Below are 21,740 nucleotides of genomic sequence, written 5' to 3' on the forward strand. Positions count from 1 at the left end.
GAGGGTGTTGCTGCTTGAGGGTTCTGGCTTACAGAATGAGGCAGTCTTGGTTTCAACATCTTGACTTGTCTGAGCCTAAGGTCTTTCTGTCACCATATGGTCATTAAAACTTATGACCTTATTTTATAGAAAGATACTCACATCTCCACTCCAGAGTAGCTAAAGCTTCAGCACACTTGAACTGCCTTGATATTTTTCAGCACGGAGGGATTATTATTCTTCTTACCTTGTTGTTATCTCAGTAATGTGTTTAAGAGGGTTTGAATATATGAAGTCCGCTTTTGTAGGAGTTTTTAGGTTATGTAGTCTGCCAGTATGTTAGAAATGGGAGTCTCCATCTGGCACTTTTGAGTCTTCTCTAGATTATCTTGATTGTCCTGTCAGGGGTTTATGGAAGGAACTTTAAGCTTCCTTTGTGGAAGGAGCAGGTTATAGTAATGGGTTCCATTGCTTAGTATATTCCAAATTTAATATACTAGAACCCTATAGGGAATGCATATTTGTAAATAACTCAATGTGGCAGTACATGTTTGTAAATGAATGAATTGCATTTTAGAATAGCAAACCAATTTTGCTCAATAATAGTGTGAGTCTAAAATGTGACATGTAAATTAAATAATGTCAAAATTCAAAGAATGTAAAATAATGTGTTCTTTAAGTGAATCTTCCAGTGAACACATTTGTAAAATAAATAAAATTTGCCTAATTTATAGATTTTGTAGTGTATTTTTAAAAATTGAAAAATTAAAAAATTTTGAAAAATTGAAATATAGTGGACACAATGTTACATTAGTTTCTAGTATATAACATAGTGATTTGACAACTCTATACATTATGCTATGCTCACCCTAAGTGTAGTTACCATCTGTCACCATTTAAACTATTAAAATATTGTTTACTATATTCTCTTGGCTATACCTTTCATTCCTATGTGTATTCATTTCATAACTGGAAGCCTGTATCTTCTACTCTACTTCATGTATTTTATACCCTGCCCCCACCCCTTCTGGCAACTGCTAGTTTGTGCTCTGTATTTATGGATCTTTCTGGTTTTTTTTGTTTCTTTGTTCATTTGTTTTTTAGATTCCACATATAAGTGAAATGATACAGCATTTGTCTTTCTCTGGCTGACTTATTTCACTTAGCGTAATACCATCTGTGTTATTGCAAATGGCAAGATCTCATTCTCTAACGTCTGAGTAATATTGCATATATACATATATACACACACACACACACACACATATATACACACACACATATACACACACCACACCTTTTTTATCCATTCATTTATGTAGTATGTGTTTTTTGATGCCCTCATTAGTGAAATTGTTCAACAAAAGTGAAGGGTGGGGGTTGTTTGGCAGAGGAAGAACTAGGGGTTTTTATTATTTTGAGTCATAAGAAAAGAGCCCTTGAAGTAGCACTTAGCCCAGAAATTATTTAATTCTTGCCAGAGGTGGAATCACCTACAATGACAGCAGAGGAAAAAAAAAAAAATCCATGTTGTTAAGGGCAATTGAATAAAGACTATAACAGTTGAAAAGTTTATGAATCTGAACTTTGAACAATTTTAGTCAGAAAATTCATTGGCTTTGGTAAAAGGAAGTGACCAATGAAGACAGAACATGGTTCTATATAGCTCTAAAAGAGGATTAGTAAATTATATACATTGGATAAATAACGAAAAAAGGATGGTATAGAACCAAAATAGGCATGATTCTTTCAGCTGTTCCTGATTAACACTTTTACCAGTACTTCGGTAGAGAGGTGCTGGTGATAAAGACCAGGATGCCTTTATTTTATTTGTGTTGTGAGGTCTGTGTAAGCTGTGTCTATGTCTCTATGTATTCTACAATCTTTATCATATACTCCATTAGGTGACTTTAATCACTCTTAACATTATTTTTAGATGTGTTTTAAGATGCTGAGCCAATCAGCCCATCAATGAACCAACCAGTAAACAGACAAAAACTCCCAAGCCTTCCGATTTTGTTCAGGAGAGATACCTGAATTGAACCAGCTCCTCTGTGTAACATTTTTGATTCTCCAGGTGGGCAGAACAAGTATGCATCCCTCTAAAGGACAACTCTGCTTAGACCTATTTCTATCTTGTGTGCCATGTAGTTTTGCTTGGGTCAGCAACGTGAGTATTTCTGAAAAAAGTATAATACAAGTGACTAGAATACAAATCTCCTTTAACTGCTGATAGCACTCTATTTTAGGCAACACACCTTCTGTTTAAAGTCTCCTCTGGACAACTAGCACTTGAACTCCTGGTTGGAAAAGGGTGTCAGACTTATCTGAAGCAATCATCTTGAAAGGGATGAGAAAAGATGAGGCTGGAGTGATTACTCCAGTTCAAAATGTATCTAAATGGTCTCTTGCACCACAGTAGGTTTATTTTCTCTTTGGTCTACTGTTAGCCTCTTGGACAGACCTCTAACAAGGCATGAAAAAGAGGACTGTTTTTGATAGGTATGGAGGTTGTAAAAGAAGGTAGCTTCATGTTCTCTCTCCTTCCTGGTAATTTACCAGCAACCAAAACCCAGCAGTGGCCCTGGTGCTTCCTATTCTAAGCAATGAGATTTTTCTGGTCACAAAGTACCTAGAAAAGCTGATTCTTTCTTCCCCTCCTTGTAAAGTATGGTTTATAGTGGTGAATTGCTTCCTGATAGAAATGAATGCCCTGGGATATGTAGGATATGTAGCATATACAGTGAGAAGTTGGAGGGTTACCTTGATAATATGACAGTTATTGTTACGTGTACATATTATGATTTAAAATTGGATATTTTTTTTTGATTTTTTTTTTTATTGGTGTTCAATTTACTAACATACAGAATAACACCCAGTGCCCGTCACCCATTCACTCCCACCCCCCGCCCTCCTCCCCTTCTACCACCCCTAGTTCGTTTCCCAGAGTTAGCAGTCTTTACGTTCTGTCTCCCTTTCTGATATTTCCCACCCATTTCTTCTCCCTTCCCTTATTTTCCCTTTCACTATTATTTATATTCCCCAAATGAATGAGAACATATAATGTTTGTCCTTCTCCGACTGACTTACTTCACTCAGCATAATACCCTCCAGTTCCATCCACGTTGAAGCAAATGGTGGGTATTTGTCATTTCTAATAGCTGAGTAATATTCCATTGTATACATAAACCACATCTTCTTTATCCATTCATCTTTCGTTGGACACCGAGGCTCCTTCCACAGTTTGGCTATAGTGGCCATTGCTGCTAGAAACATCGGGGTGCAGGTGTCCCGGCGTTTCATTGCATTTGTATCTTTGGGGTAAATCCCCAACAGTGCAATTGCTGGGTCGTAGGGCAGGTCTATTTTTAACTGTTTGAGGAACCTCCACACAGTTTTCCAGAGTGGCTGCACCAGTTCACATTCCCACCAACAGTGTAAGAGGGTTCCCTTTTCTCCGCATCCTCTCCAACATTTGTTGTTTCCTGCCTTGTTAATTTTCCCCATTCTCACTGGTGTGAGGTAGTATCTCATTGTAGTTTTGATTTGTATTGATTGGTTTTGCTTTCTTTTCATATATAGCTATCCCCAAAGTATCACTGCTTTCTATTTTAAAATCAAAATAAGCAAGAAAACCTTGGGAGTCAATGACTTAGATAAAGCCAGTAGGGTTTCATTTCATACTGTATATGAAAGAAATTTGCTGATAGGCAGAACAGCCATATTTTGGTTCACATTTGCTTTAGTTGGATAAGAGATAAGATTCCTACCATTTTGTATTTCATGTATTTAAATTTAATTTTAATTACCATTTGTAATTTAAATTTTCTTTACTACTTCCTTTGAATAATTTATGTATTAATAATTTCACGGAAATATGCATTCATATATTAAGGCCTGATGGGACCAGAAAAAAGTTAATGTGAAAAATTGTTTTTCAGTTTACTGTTTAATATATCCTCATATGAAACCTTAGCCTCTTGTCACCTGTGAAAAAATAGGAAGCAGAAATGACATAATATTTTACTTGATGACTAGAGAGAAAGTGAATAGTATATGATTTAAATTGTTTCTTTGTAGCACTGAGTGCTGGTTGACTGTTTCTTAGTCCTGAACCTGCTTGTGTGCAGACCTAGGCCTTTTAGTATTTTCCATGTAGTCTGGAGTGGGCATTTACTGTTTTGTGTGTCAATTCCACCCCTCCTCCTTTTTTAGACCAGCATTTTTCGCTGTCATACAATGGAAGATGTCATTTTTTTGGCAACAGTGATTGATGTGGGGGTACACATCTGACCTATGCTGGGCCTTAGTGGAGTGATGAAACTGGGGTGTGGGGCCTGGAGCTGCTGAGGGTCATATTCTCTGCTCCTTGGCATGAAAAGGGATAAGGTAAGCATCCAGAGAAAAGCTGAAATGAGAAACGGAGAGAATAGGAGTGTATTCCAGTTCCAGGATCCAGCCCCATTTCTACCAATCCTCCTTTTTTAAATCTTTTTTTTTCCAAAGCTAGTTGAATTTTTTTTTCCACATGCAACTAAGAGTCTATAAAGAAAAAAAAGTCAGGCACATGCAACATTTTATGAAATTTGGCACACTTTGCTGGGTTTTGGGGGAGTTCGAGTTATATTCAACATTTCCCTTGAAATATCTCCCAACAGCCTTTTATTGCCTCAAAGTTACTCCATCCCATGTGCCCAGTGCTTTCCCTGTCAGTGTTGGGCAACCCTGGGTTTTTCTCTCTTGCACTCAAGCAAATCGTTTCTCTCTCTTTCCTTTAACATCAACTACTTCCGCTCTTCTTTAAGAAACCAAAGCCCAGCCAATTTGTTTCTCTTGCAAGGGGGCTTATCAGAGCATCTCCTTAATAACGGTGATGTTCTCTCTACAAAGGAATTTTTGTATCGACTGCTAAGAGAACACAGTTTTCTTCATGTAAGAATACCTGCAATGTTTTTAGATTGTTCTCCTCATTAACAAAGCTCCCTACTGTCACTTTCAAGACCCAATATCAGCACTTTTTATTCTAAATAGCTCATTTATATCTATTACTTTTCTTTTTCAATCCAATATTCTGCGCATATCTAGCTGGTACCTCTTGTCAGAATCTGACACTTGCTTTCTAAGCTAATATATTCTAAGTATTCAGTTTTTTTCATTGAAGACCTTTTAAAATTCTACCATTTCTACATGCTTTATGATTTAATTGAATGAAATGTTTGAAATGACTTGTTACTTAACTCAAAATAAATGCATGTAACATATTTAGCAATCCTCTTTCACTCCCACCTTACTCTCTTTCCCCCAACTGTTCTTGGCAGCTACTTTTCTGTTAAGATGGGGGCTGTGTCTGAGAGGGCAGGAGATTTGAAAGGAAGAAGGAACAGTTTTATGAGATTATTTCCAATGTTACTGAGAAGGGGAATTCGGGTTGAAGATGGTTAATATAGCTCCAGCATGGGGCATAATTCTCTCTCTGAAAGTTTAATAAGAACACTTGGAAGATGTTGGGATAATGTTTAAGGTGGCTTCTTTTTGGTTTCAGCAAATGAGGCATTGACATTTCCTCAAATATCTTGATTGTGTTGGATGAAATATGGCCATAAGTTATTTGGAGCCCCTTCTATCAAGATATAGGATTTTTTTCTCTTCCCTCTTAATCTGAACTGGCTTTTTAACTTGCTTTGGGTAATATAATACACTGGAAGTGATGTGCAACTTCTCAGCAAGTTCTTAAGGTAGCTTGCAGTTTCTGTTCATTCCTTCTTGGAATGCTCCACCATTGTAATAGAAATTGGAGCTATCTTGCTAGAAAGGCCATGTGGAAGAGAACTGAGACATCCCAGTCAAGAGCCCTAGCTAACCAGACAGAGGAATGAGGTCATGCTAGGCTTCCAGCTCCAGTTGATCTGCCAGATGCCTAGATATAGGTGTGGAGTAGGTAAAAAGTTGGATTTAATCATGAGTAGGACTCAGACTATAGCAGAGTGAATGAGGGTCAGAATAATTGAGCACATGTGCAAGGGGGTGGTTACAATGATGCCCTTGGAATATAAGGTAACAAGGTGGGGGGAATGATGACATGATATAGGTTAGGATTTTGGATAATGGGCAAAATAAATGAATACAACCTATGAGGGAAGGTACCAATTGTGTTATTGTTTAGCAGCTGATTTTAGTATGCATCATAATCTTGGGAAAATTATTTAAATTTACCAATTTATGCAATGAGGGGTTGTACTAGAATACACTCTTTCTTTGCAACTCTAACAATTTGTCATTCTGTGATTCCACGTGAAAGCATGTAATATTTACACTAATGAATTCAGTTTTTTATAAAAGATTATGGCACATCTCTCCTAAAATTTGTGATACCTCTAGATCAATTAGCCATTTAATTAATTTCTTCACTTATTTGTTGCATTCTTTTTGGATGGCTGCTACACAGATAAGGATTTTTGAAATAGGTATTAAGAGATGTAATGGAACATATCTTGAATCACTGGAAGTATGGGCTCGTGGAGAGAACTACACAGTGAAAGGTGGAATGCTGGGTTTCTGCCTTGGTTCTAACTCTGTTCTGTTTTGTATAAATCACATTTATTGCTATGATTTGTTAAAAGTTCTGAGAGACTTTGTGATTTGTGCTTCACTTAAGTATTTGACCAAATCAGAGCTAGATACAGAAGAAGTCCTGGAATAGAAAAGTTGTGATTATATTCTTCTCATTTGTTCATTGGAGTTTGGATCAGAAAATAGCAAACATGATGGCATTTGAGGAGTGAAAGCAAATAAAACTTTCTAACAATCTAGTCAGGGGCTTTTCATTTTAATATCAAAAGGAGCCATACCATAGCCCTTGCTGCCAATTACAATTATTGTACCTGACTTTGACTATTGCAATTTCTTCAAATTTGTCTCCTTACTTCCCTTGTCACTTGCTACAGTTTATTCTTCATATGGAAAACAGGAGTGATATTTACAAAAAACAAATCAGGTCATTTTATTTCCTTCTGTGAAATCTTCCATTGACTAGCCATTAGATTTAGAATAAAATCCAGATTTCTCATTTTCATCTCTAGGATCTTACAGGAATGTCTCTGACCCCACCCTAAACCAATGTCTTCTTCATGAACTGTGCTTTAGACACATTGGCTTTTTACTATTCCAAAAACATGTAGAATCTTCTCTACCTCAAGACTTGGCAACTAGTGGGTAATATACTTTACTTGAAAAGCTTTTTTAGATCTTCAGGGCTGAATTTATCTTTTTTTTTTTAAAAATGTATGTTTACTTTTTTGATCTTCTGTCTTCCTTTGAACTAGATAGAATGTATGATACGCATTTGTCAATCTCATTGGCTGGTGTAGCCTCTGTGCCTTAGAAAACACTGGCTAGGTTTTCCACAAACTTTTTTTTTTTTTTTAAGTAGTCTCCATACCCAGTGTGGAGCCTAACATGGGGCTCAAACTCACAACCCTGAGATCAAGACCTGACCCAAGATGAAGAGTCAGACCTTAACTAACTGAGACACCGAGGGGCCCCTCAATAAACATTTTTTTTTTAATGGAAAAAAAAAGGACCTTGAAAGTAGATGGAGTAAAAATAGCTTATCTGGAATTGAAGAGGCATGAGGCTGGGATATCTGTTTCAAATTACTGACCGCATTATCTGTTCCATGACTTTTAAAGCTTTGAGTCTTGAAATGTTTGTAGCCTTCAGAACTCCTCTCTTAAAATGCAATTAACTTTGTAAGTTCATCACTCAAATCAATGTCTACTAATATTTTTATTCTTAGTGATCACCTACAGAGAAAATAGGACATAGGATGTACAAGTGACAGACTGTCAGGAGTAGGGGAGTGAAATCAGTCAAAGGACAAAAGGCCAGCAGGGAGGAATAATAAGGACAAAGGGGTGAAAAACTGGTAGCAGAAGAATTATATCAGAATTTTGTCCAGAGTGGAACATTTTTGTTTCCCATTCTACAAGATAGTGTACTGTTGACAACTGATACTATGTATTTTCAAGTATCAGAAAGTTTTGTTTTTTTTTAAGCAGTTTCTTGACAGTTTTTTCATGGCTACAAATAAATTGGGGAAGAAGGGAAAGCTAAGTGTTCAGTTAAAAAAACAAAAGGTGGAAGTAACTATTGCATAAGACAATGTATGCTGCTCAGCATGAGTATTTCAGGGAAAGATTTGGTGTCTTGTAATGCTGCAGTTACTATGGTGACAATGCATTTTTAATGGTACCATTAAGTGGCAGTGTAACTACTTGCAACTAAGGAGTACTGAATAGTCACAGCCGTGTTGTTGGAGTTTGTTTCTTTTCTACAGGAAGGTTTTTAATGACTTAAAAGTAAAAGTGTTGCATAATGGGATATCATATATCCTTTTTAGAAATAGGAGAATGTTAATTATCCCCACTACACCTTACATGCACGCACACAGACACACATATGAGTGGACACACATATGTGCATACTTTACAGATGAAAATCTGAAGACAAAGATTAAATTCCTTTCTCAGCTCATTTAGCTACTGAAAGAATTAGCTTGAGAGCTCAGGTTTGCTGGCCCCTAAAACAGTTTCTTACTGACATTGCACATTGGTTTTGTCCAACACAACACTATGTACAACACGCTCTACATTCATTTCACATACCACAATTGCTAAGATGAATTTCTATAACCCTGTAGAATTGTAAGGTGGTTAGGACCCAGATGAAAGACTAATGTATAAGTAATATAATTGAGAGTCCGTAGATGGAATTCAAGAGATCCATAAACCCTTTAAAATTATTTGGAAATGTGTATTTGCATATATTAATATTTCTAAGGAGTGACTTTATTAGATTCTCAAGGAGTTGGTACCCTCTCCCCAAGTAGGTGGTGAATTATGGCTCCTTATTAGCTTAGAATATCAAAACATCATAAACAAAATGGAAAAGTAAATGATAATATTTAGAAAATATTATGATTTGATAAAAGATTAGTATTCTTAATTTATAAAGAGCATATACACATCATGCAAAACATCAAGACCCATTTGATACCCTGAGGCAAGGGAAACAAAAGCAAAACTAAGCTCTTGGAACTGTATCATAATAAAAAGCTTTTGATAGTGAAGGAAATAACCAACAAAAACAAAAATGCACCCTTCAGAATGGGAGAAGATATTTCTAAATGACATATCTGATAAAGGGTTATATATTTTGGATATACACTAAAAATGTGCAAAAGGATTTATAAAACTCAGCACCCCAAAACCAAATAATCCAATTAAAAATGGGTGAAAGACATGAACAGACATTTCTCCAAAGACATCCAGATGGCCAACAGACATATGGAAAGATGCTCATTCTCATTTATCATCAGGGAAATGCAAATCAAAACTACAATGTGGTATCACCTCACACTTATCAGAATGGCTAAAATCAACACAAGAAATAGCAGGTGTTGTTGAGGATGTGGAGAAAAATGAATTCTCTTGCACTGTTAGTGGGAATGCAAACTGATATAACCACTTTGGAAAACAGTATACAGGTTCCTCAAAAATAAGAACTATCCTACAATCTAGGAAGTGCTACTAGGTATTTACCCAAAGAATTAGCAAAAATGCTAATTCAAAGGGATACATGTTTATAGCAGCATTATTTACAATAGCCAAGGTATGGAAGCAGCCCAAGTGCCCATCAGTTGATGACTGGATAAAGATGTGGTATATATAAATAATGGAATATTATTCAGCCACAAAAAAGAATGAAATCTTGCCATTTGCAGCAACATGGGTAGAACAAGAGTGTATAGTTTAGCAAGCAAAGTAAGTCAGAGAAAGACAAATACCATATGATTTCATTCAGGTGGAATTTAAGAAACAAAACAAACAAGCAAAGGGGAAAAAGAGAGAGAAAGAGAAACCAAGAAACAGACACAACTATAGAGAACAAACTAGTGGTTACCAGAGGAGAGGCGAATGGGGGGATGGGTTAAATAGATGATGAGGATTAAGGAGCGCACTTGTCGTGATGAGCACTGGGTGATGTATGGAATTGTTGAATCACTATATTGTACACCTGAAACTATTATGACACTATATATTAACTGGAATTAAAATAAAAAGTTAAAACTTGAAAAAAAAAAAAGACCCAGTTGAAATTAGAGTGGAGGAAATGAATGGAAAATATGCAGACAGGGAGTACAAATGGCTAATAGAAATGAAAATTATTCATCCTCATTAGTCATCAGTGAAACACAAATTAAATCAATAAAAATTTTTACCATTTTCACCAAACAAATTAGCTGAGATTAAAAGCAACAATAATAATATTATATGTGATAAACACATTGCTCTACTGTTATGAAGAGTATAAATTGGGGGAGAGGTTTTAGAAATCACATTAATAATTTGAGTTAAGAGCCTTAAAAATGTTCATAATCAGTAATTCAAATTCTAAGGACATAGGACATAGTTCCATTCTAAGGTGATAAATGCTTAAGATTTGTTACACAAGTATTTCTCCTAGCGTTATTTAAAATACTAAAAAATATGGAGCACCTGGTGCTTCAGTTGGTTAAGTACCTGACTCTTGGTTTCAGCTAAGATCACGATCTCGGGTCAATTTCCTGATTTCTCTTTCTGGTCCTTCATTATTGGTATATAGATATGCAAGAGATTTCTGTGCATTGATTTTGTATCCTGAAACTTTGCTAAATTCCTGTATCAGTTCTGGCAATTTTTTGGTGGAGTCTTTTCAGGTTTTCTACGTAGAGTATCACATCATCTACAAATAGTGAAAGTTTGACTTTCTTACTGATTTGAATGTCTTTTATTTCTTTTTGTTGTCTGATTGCTGAGGCTAGGACTTCCAGGACTATGTTAAATAACAATGGTGAGAGTGGACATCCCTGTCTTGTTCCTGACCTCAGAGGAAAAGCTGTTTTTCCGCATTGAGGGTGATATTAGCTGTAAGTCTTTTGTACATGGTCTTATGATATTGAGGTATGTTCTCCCTATCCCTACTTTGTTGAGGGTTTTATCAAGAATGGATGTGGGGATTCCTGCATGGCTCAGTGGTTTAGCACCTGCCTCTGGCCCAGGGCGTGATCCTGGGGTCCAGGGATTGAGTCCCACGTTGGGCTCCCTGCATGGAGCCTGCTTCTCCCTCTGCCTGTGTCTCTGCCTCTCTCTCTCTCTCTATTTCTCTGTATCTCTTATAAATAAATAAATAAATAAATAAATAAAGAAAGAAAGAAAGAAAGAAAGAAAAACTTTAAAAAATGGATGCTGTACTTTGTCAAATGCTTTTTCTGTATCTATTGAGAAAATCATATAGTTTTTATCTCTTCTTTTATTACTGTGGTATATCATGTAGATTGATTTGTGAATATCAAACCACCTATACAGCCCAGGAATAAATCTCATTTGATTGTGGTGAATAATTCTTTTAAGGTATTGTTGGATTCTATTTGCTAGTATTTTGTTGAGAATTTTTGCATCCATGTTATCAGGGATACTGGCCTGTAATTCTTCATTTTAGTGGGGTCTTTGTCTGGTTTTGGAATCGAGAAAAAGCTGGTCTCATAGATTGAGTTTGGAATTCCTTCCGTTTCTATTTTTGGAATAGTTTGAGAAGAATAACTCAGCTCTTCTTTAAATGTGTGGTAGAATTTCCCTGGGAAACCATCTGGCCCTGGACTTTTTAAAAAAAAAAAAAAATTTATTTATTCATTAAACACACACACACACACACACACACACACACACACACACACACACACAGAGAGAGGCAGAGACACAGGCAGAGGGAGAAGCAGGCTCCATGCAGGGAATCCGGTATGGGACTTGATCCTGGGACTTCAGGATCTGCCGTGGGCCTAAGGCAGGCGCTAAACTGCTGAGCCACCCAGGGATCCCCGTGGCCCTGGACTTTTGTTTGTTGGGACATTTTAGATTACTGATTCAATTTCTTTGCTGGTTATGAGTCTGTTCAAGTTTTTTATTTCTTTTTGTTTTAGTTTTGGTTGTTTTCATGTTTCTAGGAATGTATCCATTTCTTCCAGATTGCCCAATTTGTTGGCATATAATTTTTCATAATCTGTCATAATTGTATTTCTGTGGTATTGGTTGTGATTTTATTTGAGTCCTTTTTATTTTTCGGTAAGTCTGGCTTGGGTTTTATTAATTTTATTAATTCTTTCAAAGAACCAGCTCCTAGTCTCATTGATCTGTTCTACTGTTTCGGTGGTGTTGTTATTGTTTCTATGTTTTATTTTTGCATTAGTCTTTATTATTTTACTTCTTTTGATGGCTTTAGGCTTTATTGGTTGGTCCTTTATCTACTTCCTTTAGGTATAAGTTTATGTTGTTTATTTGAGACTTTTTTTGCTTCTTGAGGTAGGCCTGTATTGCTGTGTACTTTCCTCTTATGACTATTTTTACTGCATCCTGAAGGTTTTGGACCATCATGTTTTCATGTATTATTTATTTATTTATTTATTAAAGATTTCATTTATTTATTCATGAGAAACACAGAGAGAGAGAGAGAGAGAGGCAGAGACATAGGCAGAGGGAGAAGCAGGCTCCATGCAAGGAACCCAGTGTGGGACTTGATCCCGGGACGCCAGGATCATGCCCTGAGCTGAGGGCCTCAACTGCTGAGCCATCCAGGCATCCCATGTTTTCATGTATTTTTAAATTTCTTTTTTAAATTTCCAGGTTAACTCATTCTTTCTTTAGTAGGATGCTCTTGGAGCTCCATGTACTTGTGGTCTTTCCAAGTTTTTTTTGTGGTTGGCTTCAAGTTTCAGAGCTTTATAGTCTGAAAATGTGCATTATATGATCTGAATCTTTTTTTTAAAAGATCCATTTATTATTCATTTGAGAGAGAGAGGGAGAGCATGAGCGAGTGGGGGAAGGGACAAAGGGAGAGAATCTCCAAGCAGGCTCTGAACTGAGCGCAGAACCTGATGTGGGGCTCAATCCCATGATCCATGAGACCATGACCTGAACCAAAACCAAGAGTCATATGCTCAACTGATTGAGCCACCCAGGCCCTTGGATCTGAATCTTTTTGTACTTGTTGAGGGCTGATTTGTGACCCAGTATGTGATCTGTTCTGGAGAATATTCCATATGTACTCAGAAAGAATGTACATTCTGCTGCTTTAGGATGAAATGTCCTGAATATATCTGTTAAGTCCATCTGTTTTATTTTTAATTTTTATTATTTTTTTAAAGATTTTATTCATTAATTCATGAGACACACACACACACACAGAGAGAGAGAGAGAGAGAGAGAGAGAGAAATAGAGAGAGAGAGAAAGACAGAGACACAGGCAGAGGGAGAAGCAGGCTCCATGCAGGGAGCCCGACGTGGGACTCGATCCCGGGTCTCCAGGATCAGGCACTGGGCTGAAGGCGGCGCTAAACCGCTTCGCCACTGGGGCTGCCCAAGGCCGTCTGTTTTAGTGTGTCATTCAAAGCCATTGTTTCCTTGTTGATTTTCTGCTCATATGATTTGTAAGTGGGGTATTCAAGTTGCTTACTATTATTTTATTGTTATCAGTTGATTTATATATTTGGGTGCTCCCAAGCTGGGGTTATAAATATTTATAATTGTTAGATTTTCTTGCTGAATAGACCCTTTTATCATGATATAGTGCTCTTCATCTCTTGTTATAGTCTTTGGCTTAGAATCTAGTTTGTCTGATATAAATATGGTTTCTCCTTACTCCAGCTTTCTTTTGATGTCCATTAGCATAATAAATGCTTCTCTATATCTTCACTTTCAATCGGCGAGTATCTTTTGGTCTAAATGAGTCTCTTGTAGGCAGCATATAGATGGATCTTGGTTTTTTAAATCTATTCTGATATCCTATGTCTTTTGATTAGAGCATTTAGTCCATTTACATTCAGAGTGACTATTGGTAGATATGAATTTAGTGCCATTGCATTACCTGTAAAATTGGTGTTTCTGGAGATTTTCTCTGTTCCTTTCTAGTCTTTGTTGCTTTTGGTCTTTCTTTCCCACTCAAACAGTCCCCTTTAATATTTCTTTTTTTTTTTCTTTTTCTTTTTTTTTTTTTTATGATAGTCACAGAGAGAGAGAGAGAGAGAGAGAGAGAGAGAGAGGCAGAGACACAGGCAGAGGGAGAAGCAGGCTCCATGCACTGGGAGCCTGATGTGGGATTCGATCCCGGGTCTCCAGGATCGCGCCCTGGGCCAAAGGCAGGCGCCAAACCGCTGCGCCACCCAGGGATCCCCCCCTTTAATATTTCTTGCAGGGCTGTTATAGTGGTCACAAGCTCCTTTAGCGTTTGTTTATCTGGGAAACTCTTAACCTTTCCTTCTCTTCTGAATTACAGCTTTGTTGGATAAAATATTCTTGGCTGCATATTTTTCCCATTCTTTATGTTGAATATGTATGCCACTGCCTTTTGGCCTGCCAAGTCTCTGTGGAGAGATCTTCTATCGTTATTTGTCTTTGCTTGTAGGTTAGGGACTTCTTTTCCCTTGCTGTTTTCAGGATTCTTTCCTTATCTTTATATTTTGCAAATTTTACTACAATGTGTTTTGGTGTTGCCTCCTTTGTTGATTATAATGGAAGTTCTCTGTGCCTCCTAGATTTGTATGTCTGTTTCGTTCCCCAGATTAGAGAAGTTTTTAGCTATAGTTTGCTTATATAAACCTTCTGCCAGGATACCTGGGTAGCTCAACAGTTGAGTGTTTGCCTTCGGCTCAGGGCATGATTCCTGGTCTGGGAATAATTGGGCTCCCTTGCGAGGAACCTGCTTCTCCCTCTGTCTGTGTCTCTGCCTCTCTTTCTTTTCTGTGTCTCCCATGAATAAATAAATACAATCTTAAAACAAATAAACAACCAGCCAAACAAACAAACAAACAAACCTTCTGCCTCCTTTTCTTTCTCATATTCTTCTGGGACTCCTCTGATAGGAATGTAATTATGCTTTATGGGGTCACTGAATTTTCTTAGTGTACATTCATAATCCAATATTTTTCTTTCTTCTCTTCTTTTTCAGCTTCATTATTTTCCATAATTTTATTTTCTATATCACTTATTTGTTTCTCTGCTTCTTCCATCCTTATAGTCATTATTATCTAGTTGGTTTTATATCTTGGTTATAGCATGTTTTATTTTGGCCTGACTAGTTTCTTTATTTGTTTGTTTGTTTTGTTTTGGCCTGACTAGTTTTTATGTCTTTTATCTCTCTGGTCAGGGACTTCTTGTGTCTTCTAAGCTATTCTCAAGCCCAACTAGTGTCCTTATGATTGTTGCTTTAAATTCTGGATCAGGCATATTACTTATATAAATTAGATATGTTAGTTTCAATTAGATCCCTGACTGTGACCTTTTCTTGTTCTTTCTTTTGGGATGAATTCTTCCGTCTTGGCATTTTATGTAGGTCTCTGTCTTCTTCTCTGTGTTGGGAAAATCTGTTAATGTACTCCTGAGAGTAATGACTTTATGAGGAAGAGGTCAGATACTCTCCAGAGCTTGGTGCTTCAGGAAGTGTCTCTGATGTATGGTGTTTTGGCTGCTTTTTCCCTCAAATCAATCTTCTGTAGTGTTTCTCCTTGTCTGCAGTGGGGAGTGCTTGTGCTTCCTCCAGGGTGTTGCCAGTTTTAACAAGACCTGTTTTGGCCTCTTTGTTAAAAGAAGCTAGATCCTATTTTCCCTAGAGCTTAAGCTTTGCAGCACTCTATGGTCAGTAGAGTTAGTGTGTGTGGGGGGTTGTGCTGGACTTCTGGGGGTGGGACTGTGTGCTGCTCTGACTCTCAGGTGCATTTGCTCTCCTTCAGAAGCACCTGCAGAGTGCAGGCCTGCAGGCTGTGATTTAAGTGGCTCAAGCCTTCACTGTGGGGCGGTGTGCTGCTCACTGAAGTCTCTCATTGATGATGGGTAGGAGGAAAAATGGCACCAGCAGGCTCCCTGGTCCCTTGGGAGGGGAGTTCACATTTGCTGCTGTTCAGAAGCCCTCACCAAAGGTGGAACAATTTCCCTTTGTTTGTCCTTATCTAGTTACTGCCAAGGGGAAGGATATGTTTTAGCATAAGGGCATGAAAGAGCAATACTCTTAGAGAATATGTGTCTTTGATTTGATTAGAAAGGTAGAGTAAGGCCATCTATTGAAAGACCTTAAGACATCTGGACCATATCTTGTAGGTCCAAAAGAGTCATGAAAATCACTGAAATTGTCATATATTAAATGATAAGATTTGATCATATAATGAGTATGTGAAGGAGTAATCTCTTACAGCAGCAACAAAAATTATTTAATAGTCATTGTTTCAGTAATGATTTAAATATTTTTTATGGAAATAATAATATGGTAGAACTTCAAAAAATTAAAGTTCTATGAAGGTGCTATTTTGCATTGCATTCATTATCTCATAGAGAATGTGTGATGACACTATGGCATTAATGAGGGCTAAACCATAATGACACTATGGCATTAATGAGGGCTAAACCACAATTATCCTATTAATTTAGTTGGCAGAAAAAAGATTTTGTCTTGTGGATGCCAGCTTAGTGAGGAAGTTATTTAAAAAGGGTGTTTACATGGTAGAAGACTTCAGCTACTCATATCAGTCTTAACTTTAAATTGATTATAGTGTAGGTTCTCTACATATGTTTTATTTCAGTGTCCCAGTGAAGCTCAGTGGTGATCCTTATGATAAGAAGGTTAACAGATGATCCCAGAATACTTTGGTTGGCCCAAGTATTATTCCTGAGGTAACTAATTTTTTTCCTCCCTCCTCCCACCCTCTTTCCCTCTCTTTTTAAGGTTGTTATTTTCCTACTTTATTTGTTTTTAAATTTGAGATATAAGTGACTCACAACATTGTACCAGTTTCAGGTATACAATGAAATGACTCACAACAAGTTTAGTTAACATCCATTACTACACATAGTTACAAAAATAGTTTTGCTTGTAATGAGAGCTTCTAAGATCTATTCTCTTTTTAGCACCTTTCACATATACAATATAGCATTAACTGTAATCACCATGTTGTGCATTACATTTCCAGGACTTATTTATCTTATAGCTGGAAGTTTGTACCTTTTTTTTTTTTAAAAGTAGATTCCCACCCTTTGTGGAGCCCAACATGGGGCTTGAACTCATGGCCCTGAGATAAAGACCTGAGCTAATAAGATCAAGAGTCAGACACTTAACCAACTGAGCCATCCAGGTGCCCCTATACCTTTGACCACCTTCATCCATTTTGCCCACTCTTCACTCTCTGACTCTGGCAGCCACATACCTGTTCTCTGGATCTATGAGTTTAGTTTGTTTTTGTTTTGGATTCTATATGTAAGTTATATCATACAGTATTTGTCTTTCTCTGACTTATTTCACTTAGCATAATACCCTGCAGGTCATCCATGTTGTGAATGGCAGGATTTCCTTCTTTTTTAATTGCTGAATAATATTCATATTATATGTGTATATGTGATATATACATATTATGTTTTCTTTATCCATTCATCCTTTGATGATACATAGGTTGTTTCTGTCTTGGGTATTGTGAATAATGTTGTAGTGAACATTGGGGTACAGTTGTCTTTTCAAGATAGTGATTTTGTTTCCTTTAGACAAATATGGATGGTGGAATTGTTGGATCATATGGTATTTCTATTTAAATTTTTGAGGAATCTTGTTTTCCATATGATTGCATCAATTAACATTCCCATTAATATTGCACAAAGATTTCCTTTTCTCCACATGCTTGCTAACACTTTTATATCTTATCTTTTTGATCATAGACATTCTAACAGGTGTGAGCTGATATCTCATTGTGGCCTGAACTTATATTCATGAGTTACATATCCCTCATAGTTTCAGGTATCAGTATTTTTCAGGAGGATCTCTTTTTCCAGGACTATTATTGTATCATTTCTGAATTGTGATGCTCCCTCACCTGTTAGTTGTAATAGTAGGAGAATAATAGTGGTAGTGATAAGTAAACCACCTCCAAGTTAACCTGCCTCTAAACTCATATTCTTGGTTATGTTTTAAAACCGTCTATCAATTTAGTTTATATTTAAAATGTGTAGTTCCATTTATCGCAAATCACATTCTTTTGCAGAGCGATAAATGTGAAGGCCGAGGTGGTAAGAAAGGAGCAGTCGAATGTTGTCCCAATTGCCGAGGTACTGGAATGCAAATAAGAATTCATCAGATAGGACCTGGAATGGTTCAGCAAATTCAGTCTGTGTGCATGGAGTGCCAGGGCCATGGGGAACGGATCAGTCCTAAAGATAGTTGTAAAAGCTGCAACGGAAGGAAGATAGTTCGAGAGAAGAAGATTCTAGAAGTGCATATTGACAAAGGCATGAAAGATGGCCAGAAGATAACATTCCATGGTGAGGGAGACCAAGAACCAGGACTGGAACCAGGAGATATTATCATTGTTTTAGATCAGAAGGACCATGCTGTTTTTACTCGACGAGGAGAAGATCTTTTCATGTGTATGGATATACAGCTGGTTGAAGCCCTGTGTGGCTTTCAAAAGCCAATATCTACTCTTGACAACCGAACCATCGTCATCACCTCTCATCCAGGTCAGATTGTCAAGCATGGGGATATCAAGTGTGTGCTAAATGAAGGCATGCCAATTTATCGTAGACCATATGAGAAGGGTCGCCTAATCATCGAATTTAAGGTAAACTTCCCCGAGAACGGCTTTCTCTCTCCTGATAAACTTTCTTTGCTGGAAAAACTCCTACCTGAGAGGAAGGAAGTAGAAGAGACTGATGAAATGGACCAGGTAGAACTTGTGGACTTTGATCCCAATCAGGAGAGACGGCGCCATTACAATGGGGAAGCATATGAGGATGATGAACATCATCCTAGGGGTGGTGTTCAGTGTCAGACTTCTTAATGGGGCCGGTGAATAACACTGCTGCTGGCATTTTATATGCAGTAGTGGATGAGTGAAGGACTATAATCATAGCTCACGACTTGCTATTGTTTTTGTTTTAATATTCAACTATAGTAGTGTTTTAAAAGTTAAATGAAGAATAAACTCAAATATAAAAGCAAAAAAAATAAATAAATAAAAATAAATAAAAAAATAAAATGTGTAGTTCCAGACAAGAAGAGTTAGTTTTGGTTCCTGGGTACTTGTGGTAGTTATGTATAAATATTACTTAAGCATTTCTTGATATCCATTTTTCTTCTTTCTGCTGAGTGGTGCATGCTATTCCTTCGCATATTTAAGGTCATAATGTTGCCAGTGGAAGAGGGTTAGTTTGGGACAAAGGCAACAGTCTAATTTCAACTTCAAAATTTACTCTATGGTTTTTAGCCAGGAATTACTTTAACTCACAGTAGTTCATTTTCCCTATGTTTTTTATTTCTTAGTCATATGTTAGCCCAATTTGTTACTTGAGACCTAACTTTTTAGAGAAATATTGATATAGAGGAAGAATTCAGAAAGGATTTGAAAATTAAGAGTAATTTATGGAAGATAGGATAGCAAGATAATAAGGAAGATAATGAAGAATGACATTTGGGGAATCTCCATAAGAGGTAGAAATGTGCAAGAAAATCTCGGGACCAAGAGATATGAGCTGGTTTTGTTGAAGGAAAGTAGGATGATGATCTAAATAATAATAATAATAATAATAATAATATTTCAGATGGGAAAGAGCTTTTATTTTTTTTTTTTTTTTGGGAAAGAGCTTTTAAATATGTGATACAGAAGGCTTTTGAGAATGAGATGTAAGTAATTCAGTGAAGCAGATTATGGCGATATTTTTCTGTTTCATAGGAAATAGGCCAGGATGAGTCACAAGCTATAGACTAAACTTGGTTTGTTTACTTAGAGTCTGAGAAAACAGCTTCGGGCTATTTACTAAAAACACCCTTGGAAAATTACATGTAGATACCTCTTTGATAGACTGTATGTTTGCTCTGAGATTTCAACATTAGAGCATAACTGTGTTCAGAGAGTAAAAAAAATCTTTAATAGGCTTTACTTTTTAGAGCAGTATTAGGTTTACAGAAAAATTGTGCAAAAACTACAGAGAGTTCCCATATATGCTCTTTTCTTCTACACATAATTTCCCCTATTATTAACATCTTGCATTAGTGTGGTACATTTGTTGCAATTAATGAACCAATACTGATGGATTATTAATTAAAGTCCATAATTTATGTAAAAATTCACTCCTTGGGTGTGCCTGGGTGGCTCATTCAGTTAAATGTCTTGTGTGCCTTTGGTCAGGTCATGATCCCCAGGTCCTGGGATCAGACAGCACTGGGCTCCCTGCTCAGTGGTGAGTCAGCTTCTCCCTCCCTCTCTGCCCCTCCTCCTGCTCTCTCTTTCTCAAATAAACAAATAAAATCTTAAAAAAAAATTCACCCTTTGTACATTCTATGGGTTTTGACAAATGCAGAATGTCATATATCCACTGTTACGGTATCATACTGAATAGTTTCACTGCCCTAAAAATCTTCTGTGCCCCTCTAGTCATCCTTCTTCCTTCTCTTCCCTCTCTCTTCCCCCCTGAACTGCTGGCATCCATGCATTATTTTATTGTGTCTCTAGTTTTGTCTTTTCTAGAATGTTATATAGTTAAAATAATTACTATATAGCTTTTTCAGATTGGCTTCTTTAACTTAGGAATATGCATTCAAGTTTCCTCCATGTCTTTTTGTGGTTTGGCAGTGAATTTCTTTTTATTGCTGAATAAAATTCCATTGTATGGATGTACCAGTTTGCTTATCCATTCACCTATTTAAGGATATCTTTCTAGTTTTGGTAATTATTAATAAAACTACTACAAATATTTGTGTGTAGGTATTTGTTTAGATATAACTTTCCAGCTCATTTGAGTAAACACTAAGTAGTGCAGTTGCTGGATCATATGGTAAAAGTATGTTTAGTTTTATAAGAAACTGCCAAGCTGTCCTCCAAAGTTGGCTATACCATTTTGCATTCTCATCAGCTGTGAATAAGTGTTTTCTTAATTGTTGAATTTTATGCGTTATTTTTGGATACAGGTCTTTTATCAGATAGGTGTTTTGCCAAGATCTTCTCCCAGTCTGTGGCTTGTCTTTTTAGTCTTTAACAACAGTTTTTGCAGAACAGAAGCTTTTAATTTCAGTGAAGTTGTATTTATCAATTTTATTCTTTCATTGATTGTACTTTTGTTGTATCAAAAAATTCATCACCAAAGTCAAGAGCACCTTACTTTTCCCCTATTTTCTTTTCGAAGTTCTGAAGCTTTGCATTTAAATGTATGATCCATTTTGAGTCAATTTTTGTGAAAGTGTAAGATCTGTGTCTAGATTATTTTCTTTCCACATGTGAATGTCCAGTTGTTCCAGCACCATTTGTTGAAAGACGGTCCTTTTTTGGTGGAATTGCCTTTGCTCTGTAGTCAGTAATCAGTTGACTATATTTGTGTGGGTCTGTGTCTGGACTTTATGTTCTACTTCGTTGATTTTTTTTTTTTTTTTTTTTTTTTTTGCCAATACTGCACTGTTTTGATCACTGTAGCTTTATAGTAAGTCTTGAAATTAAGTAGTGTCAGTCCTCTAGCTTTTTTTCTTTAGAATTGTGTTGGCTATTCTGGGTATTTTGCCTTTTCATATAAACTTTGGTCAGTTTGTTGATAATCCAGTTTGTGTAAAGAGATGAGACAAGCATAAGAACCAGACTCGGCTATGGCAGAGAGTTTGGAATAATCAGACTTGGACTTTGAAATAACTGTGATTACTATGCTAAATTCTCT

General features: G+C 36.7%; 1 pseudogene; it reads left to right on the plus strand.

The window, feature by feature from the left end:
• Positions 1–18,111: 18,111 nt before the first annotated feature.
• LOC140634644 (dnaJ homolog subfamily A member 1 pseudogene) lies at positions 18,112–19,041 on the plus strand (annotated as a pseudogene).
• The last annotated feature ends 2,699 nt before the right edge of the window (positions 19,042–21,740 follow it).

Source organism: Canis lupus, chromosome 6, assembly GCF_048164855.1.
Source record: "Canis lupus baileyi chromosome 6, mCanLup2.hap1, whole genome shotgun sequence".
NCBI classification, from domain to species: Eukaryota; Metazoa; Chordata; class Mammalia; order Carnivora; family Canidae; genus Canis; species Canis lupus.